We start from the raw sequence: 7,126 nt of genomic DNA, 5'->3' as shown, positions 1-7,126 counted from the left end.
TGGTGTGAAGTAGAGGTTCAATTTCATTCTTTTGCATATTGACATCTAGTTATCCCAGCACAATTTGTTGAAGAGAACAATTTCCACAGTGAACTTTCCTAGTATATTGAATTTTGAATTTGTTCATTTCATTTTTGTCTAAACTACATTCAGCCACCTGAGAACTAAAATTAAAAATACAGCCAATAATAAGTTTGGCAAAGACAAGGAGAATTTGGAATTCTCATCCGCTGCTGTCAGGATTGTAAAATGGTGCAGCCACTTTGCAAAATAGTTTGACAGTTCCTCAAAAAGTCATAGAATTGCCACATGACCCAGCAGTTTTACTTCAAGTATATGTCCAAGATAAATGAAAACATTTCCTCCCATGATAACTTGTACATGAATGTTTATAGCAGCGTTATACATAATACCTCAAAATTTCATGTTCCAAATGTCAATCAACTGATGAATGGATAAATAAAATGTGGTATATGCACACAATGGATTATTATTCCTCAATAAAACAGATACACATTCCATGGATGAACGTTGAAAACATTAAGCTAAGTAAAAGAAGTCATGAATTAAAAAACCCACATATTATGTAATTCAATTTAAATAAAATTTCCAGAATAAGAAAATTCATAGAGACAACAGATTAGTGGCAAAGGTTGGGGAAAAGGGAAATGGGGGGAAATGGATAATGGTGTGGATTTCATTTTAGAGTGATGAAAATATTCTAAAATTAGATAATGGTGATGACTGCACAACCATGTGAATATACTCAAAACCATTGAACTGTACACTTTAAAAGGTTGAATATTATGGTAACTGAATAAAGAGTTTTTATTTTAAAAATGTAGAAATATACACAAATTTTTCAGTTAGGCAAAATAATAGAATAAAAGTGGAAAAATACTACACAATGTGAGTGCTGCTGCTGCTTCAAAATAATAGAATAAAAGTGGAAAAAGTAAAATACTACAAAAATGTGAGCCGCTCCTCCTCCTTTTCTTTCTTTCTCTCCTCCTCCCCTTCTTCTTCATCTTCCCTCGTCCTCCTCTCCCTTCCACTTCCCCCCCTCCTCCTCCTTCTCCTTCTTCTTCCTTCTTTCCTCCTCCTCCTTTTTTCTTTTCTTTTTTTTTTTTGAGACAGGATCTTGCTTTGTCACCCAGGCTGGAGTGCAGTGGTGCAAACGTGGCTCATTGCAGCCTCAACCTCCTGGGCTCAAGCCATTCTCCCTCCTCAGATTCCCAAGAAGCTGGACTGCAGGCATGCACCACCACGCCCAGCTAATATTTGTGTTTTTTGTAGAGACAGGGACTGGCCACACTGCACAGGCTGGTCTCAAACTCCTGAGCTCCAGCAATCCCCCCACCTTGGCCGCCCAAAGTGCTGGGATTTTAGGCATGAGCCACCATACCCAGACTAAGTGCCTCTTAATTTTCCACACCATCACACAATTAAACGGCAAAACAAATGGGGGATAAATCATTGCAAAAATCTATGACACATGGGCTCATATCATTATTATATAAAGAACATTTTGGATAAATAAACAAAAGATGAACAAGCCATTAAAAACATCATTAAAGACAAAGGCTATGAACACACCTTTACAAATACATACAATTACCCAATACTTGAATTAGGAAAGAGATAGAAATTAAAATAACAGCATTACGTTTGTGCCTCTCAAGTAATGCAAAACATTTTAAATGTCCAGTTCATCAAGAGATTAGAAAATGAATGACCTTGCCCTCTGCTAGTGGTATTGATAAGTGCTACTTTCTCAGCAGGTACTTGGTAACACATACCAAAAGCTGCACCAATGTGCACATTCATCAACCCAGCAATTTTACAATGATCTAAATCAGAGAAATGTTTGAACCTTGTTAAAAAGGATTGATCATCTACTTCTTATTTAATATCAGAAGATTAGTAACAATGGCAAAGTAAGTATTGGTGTAGTGGTTTGAAATGACGTTCATGGGCGTTAAAACAATCACGACAATGTACTTTTAGTTACATTAAATTACATTCAGGATGTACTGTTAGATGTGAGAAGTTGGCTGCAGAACGAAGTTGACAGTATGTATCCATGTTGTAACCCACAAAGTCTAGGAATATAAAATTCCAGGGCTTGACCGTCATATAATGCCTGGACCCTTTCGGCCGAGAATGGAGGTTGCTAGAAACTTCTCTGGCTGGAGGGCAAAAGGCAAAGTGCAAAGTTTGGCCTCAAGCCTTGTGACAGGGATAAAGACCCTTACCCTTCACACTGGCCTCATGGACAAGACAGGTTCTCACTTTCCCCACAGACTGCCTGAAATCTGAGGATACGTTACGCCCTGATAGTTGCTTCCGGCTACCCCAACTCTGCTAAAGTGAAAACAACTAGTAGTGTCCACCTAACCAGCTGATGCATAAAATAATTGCTACCAAAGGGTCGGGCCCGGTGGCTCATGCCTGTAATCCCAGCACTTTGGGAGGCCGAGGTGGGCATATCACCTGAGTTCAAGAGCTTGAGACCAGCCTGACCAACATGGATAAACTCCATCTCTACTAAATATACAAAATTAGCCGGGCTTAGTGGTGCATGCCAGCTACTTGGGAGGCTGAGACAGGAGAATCACTTGAACCTGGGAGGTGGAGGTTGCAGTGAGCTGAGATCGAGCCATTGCACTCTAGTCTGGGCAATGAGAGCAGAACAAGGTAAAGAAACTTGAAGTGAAACAGCTGGAAGACCCCAACATGGAGCAGGCAGATCTCCTCATACACAGGAGAGACAGCATGGCTGAAATTCTACCCTGACGATTAGCAGCTCCACTAGCACCTTCCTCCAGGGCAAGGTCACCTGCAGAAATGACAGGTGTCATATAATTTCTAAAGAAATCGCTAAGGATGGAGACATCCCATGGAAATAAACTGCATATTGCCTAACCCTCTCCCAAGGACATGGATCTAATGAGATATTAACTGTTCTGAAGGCTATGCAGCTGTGCAACCAACCAAGCATGCACAGAACACAGGCTGTCTGGTGGTCACTCCTAGATAAGCACCAATATAGCACCTCAGGCACAGATGCCATGCCACACAATGAATTCTGAAAGTCTATTTTAACCCATGATAGCCAACATATTATCATTCCTGCCTGCAATCAATGTAAAAATTAATGAGACATTGCAGGTGCAACTGGCTGGGGCTGGTGTTGTGGGTGGCAAAGTAATTTCCCAAGACAGTCGTAGGTAAAGAAAGACAGATTTATTAGAGAAGGTATGAAGATTGGTAGCAAGGGTGCAACAGGCAACACAGCAAAGGGGCTGTTTGCAAAGAGGCAGAGGTTGGAGGGAATTTTATAGGGTTGTGTTGGAGGTGGCTATGTGCAGATAAGGTGTACAGATAAGGTTGTGTTGCTGGGGCTATGTGCAGACCCCGAGATCTTTTAGAACAAGATGTCATGCCAGTGCGTTGTTTGCAGTTGGCCATCTCTCAGAACAATTGTTCTCCCCCCTCCGGGGGCCCCTTCCTTGTTGTTGCTTACTAATTTATCTTATTAGGACTCCACATGAGATCTTTTTTTTTTTTTTTTGAGATGGAATCTTTCTGTGTCACCCAGGCTGGAGTGCAATGGCGAGATACTGGCTCAATGCAACTTCTGCCTGGGTTTGAGAGAACCTGCCTCAGCCTCCCGAGTAGCTGGGACTACAGGTGTGTGCCACCAATCCCGGCTAAATTTTTTTTTTTTTTTTTTTTTTTTTTTTTTTTTTTTTTTTTTTCATTTTTAGTAGAGACGGAGTTTCACCATGTTAGTCAGGGTGGTCTCTATCTCCTGACCTTGTGATCCCCCTGCCTCAGCCTCCCAAAGTGCTGGGATTATAGGAGTGAGCCACTGCGCCCGGCCCACATAAGATCTTTTAAATGATTTTTTGTTGTTATTGTTATGGGTTCCAGAAATCCAGTTTGTACGTTCCACTGATAGCACATCTCAGTTGGTGAGTTGAATTTTGTCAGATGTACCTGCCCTGTATTTAGATTTTCTAAGGTTCACAGCAGTAAAGTATTAGATTCACATGTCCAGGTTGTTCCAAACATACTTCAAAGCTTTCCACTCCAAGAGTCATGTCAGCTGAATAAAGAGAATTCCTTTGGGATCTAACAACAAAGGGCTCACTGTGGCCTTAGCAACAGAAGCAGCTGTAGAACAGTGAAGGCAGACAGAAGTTTGGGGTGTCCTGAGGAGTTAGCTGGAGGTGAGGAGATAGGAGACATACTACATAGGTGATCTTTTCTCAGTGATTCATAGCTAAGGGGAAGAAATAGAGAGTAGTGGTGAAGGAGAGGGTCCCGAGAAGTTTAGGAGAGGGGTCTCTGTGTAGCTAGGAGAAACTTGAACACATTTAAATGCCAAAGAAGGGATTCCGCAGAAAAACAGAAGTCAAAGATACACGGGCACCTGTAATCCCAGCACTTTGGGAGGTTGAGGCAGGTGGAGCATGAGATCAGGAGTTTGATACCAGTCTGGCCAACATGGCAAAACCCCGTCTCTACTAAAAATACCAAAAAATTAGCCAGAGGTGGTGGCAGGTGCCTGTAATCCCAGGTACTTGGGAGGCTGAGGAAGGAGAGTTGCAGTAGAGTTGCTTGAACCGGGGCAGCAGAGGTTGCAGTGAGCCGAGATCGTGCCTCTGTACTTCAGCCTGGGCCACAGAGCAGGACTCCATCTTAAAAAAAAAAAAAAAAAAAAAAAAGATAAAGAAGATACAGGGGTTACACTGCAATACGAGGGGCATAAAATTAACAAAAAGGAAGAAGGAATGAGGCTCAGATCACTCTTGGATGATAAAGGAAATATATTTATTTATGAGACAGGGTCTTGCTCTGTTGCCCAGGCTGGAGTGCAGTGGCCTGATCACCGCTCACTGCAACCTCGTCCTCCTGGGTTCAAGCTATCCTCCTTATTCAGCCTCCTGAGTAGCTGGGACCACAGATGTGTGTCATCACCCCCAGCTAACTTTTTAATTTTTAGCAGAGGCGGGTGTCTCCTTATGTTGCCCTGACTGGTCTCGAACTCCTGTGTTCAGGTGTCCCTCCTGGCTCAGCCTACCAAAGTGCTGGGATTACATGCATGAGTCACCATGCCTGGCAGAAAAATCTCTTTAAATTCAATTAAAGAAAATTTGGAAACATTCGATGTTTATCAGGGAGGTTTGCAGATTTGGCAACTAGATTCATAAAATTTCAATCCTGTGGTTGGCAACTTCTTTGTGAACTACCAGGAAAGTTAAGGAAAATTGAATATCTATGAGGAAAAAAAAGCTGGAGAAGATTTTGGGGAAAATCCAGGAGTAAACATGATAATGCATAAACAGAAAATAAAGTTTCTAGGCATGATGCATTCTTCCCAGTTGATGCAGAATATTTTGTATTTATAGTGGTACTAAGATGTCATGTCATGTGATTCTTTTTTCAGCAGTGATCACATGACGGCAGTAGCCATGGTGTCACAGATAATAGGGACCATCCAAGTTTGAAGTTTTACAAGGCAGATACGATAAGTGGTAAGAAATTTTGGATTAATCTAAGTGATTTTTTTTTTGAGACAGGGTCTCATTCTGTTGCTCAGGCTGTAGTGCAGTGGCATGATCTTCGCTCACTGCAACCTTTACCTCCTGGTTCAAGCAATTCTCCCACCTCAGCCTCCCAAGTAGCTGGGACTACAGGTATGTGCCACCCTGCTTGGCTTTTTTTTTTTTCTTTTCTTTTCTTTTGTAGAGACAGGGTTTCACCATGTTGGCCAGGGTGGTCTTGAACTCCTGGCCTCAAGTGATCTACTCACCTTGGCCTCCCAAGCTGCTGAGATTACAGGTGTGAGCCACCATGCCTGGTCTTTAGGAATTATTGAGGTCACAGACTGCAGAATCCAAGAATGCTAGGAATTAGAGGAGAGAGAGGAAGATGAAGATATGGAGGTCTGGTATAATTCAAACACCCAAATCATAGATACCTGTTCTTCAAGGTGTGTTTCTTAAGAACAGATATCTATGGTATGGGTATTTGAAATAAGAAACCTGGAAATCAGAAATTTATAGTGGGTGGATAAGTTTTCCAAATTATTTATTTATTTATTTAGACAATCTTGCTCTGTGGCTCAGGCTGGAGTGCAGTGGGAGGCACCATCTCGGCTCACTGCAACCTCTGCCTCCCAGGTTCAAGTGATTCTCCAGCCTCAGCCTCCCGAGTAGCTGGGATTGACGGTGCATGCCAGCACACCCAGCTAATTTTTGTATTTTTAGTAGAGATGGGGTTGTGCCATGTTGGTCAGGCCAGTCTTGAACTCCTGACCTCAAGTGATCCACCTGCCTCGGCCTCCCAAAGTGCTGTTATTACAGGTGTGAGCCACTGTGCCAGGCCTTAATTATTTATTTTTGAGCATGATCATTTGGGTTGATGAAGATGTCTGGAGTGCGGGATTAAGGCGCGAAGAACAGAGCAGTTGATAATTTCGTTATTGACTTACAAGCTGCAGGAACTGTGCAAACCAAGAGGTCAGTGTGTAAACCAGAGGAATAGTCAAGTCATGCATAAGAATGGCAGGATTTGGGCCAAGTGCGGTGGCCCATGCCTGTAGGCCCAGCACTTTGGGAGGTCAAAGTGGGTGGATAACTTGAGTTCGGGAGTTCCAGACCAGTCTGGACAACATGGTAAAACCTTGTCTCTACAAAAACCACAATTAGCCAAGCAATGGTGTCACACGCCTGTAGTCCTAGCTACTCGGGAGGCTGAGGTGGGATGATCGCTTGAGCCTGGGGGTCAAGGTTGCAGTGAGCTGTGATCGCACCACTGCACTGTATAGCCTGAGTGACAGAGCGCGACCAAAACAAAAAGGCAAGATTTGGGATTTAGAAAAAGACTGCTATAGTGTCTTGAGAGGGAGCACCAGGACTTGAGCATTTGAGAGTGACAGGGACAGAAAGATAATAAAATGGTACTCAGACAAGGAGGGGTTTTGCAGGATGACAGAGGAGAGTTTTGACCTTGAACTTTCTGTGCTTCACTCAGATCTGCCTGATGATGTCCCAGGAAGCAGGTCAGACCTGCCGCAGAGGGAGAGAGGAAGGGTGAAAATCCAAAACAGCTGAGA

Source organism: Saimiri boliviensis, chromosome 14 (assembly GCF_048565385.1).
Source record: "Saimiri boliviensis isolate mSaiBol1 chromosome 14, mSaiBol1.pri, whole genome shotgun sequence".
Classification (NCBI taxonomy): domain Eukaryota; kingdom Metazoa; phylum Chordata; class Mammalia; order Primates; family Cebidae; genus Saimiri; species Saimiri boliviensis.
This window is presented reverse-complemented; position numbering follows the sequence as displayed.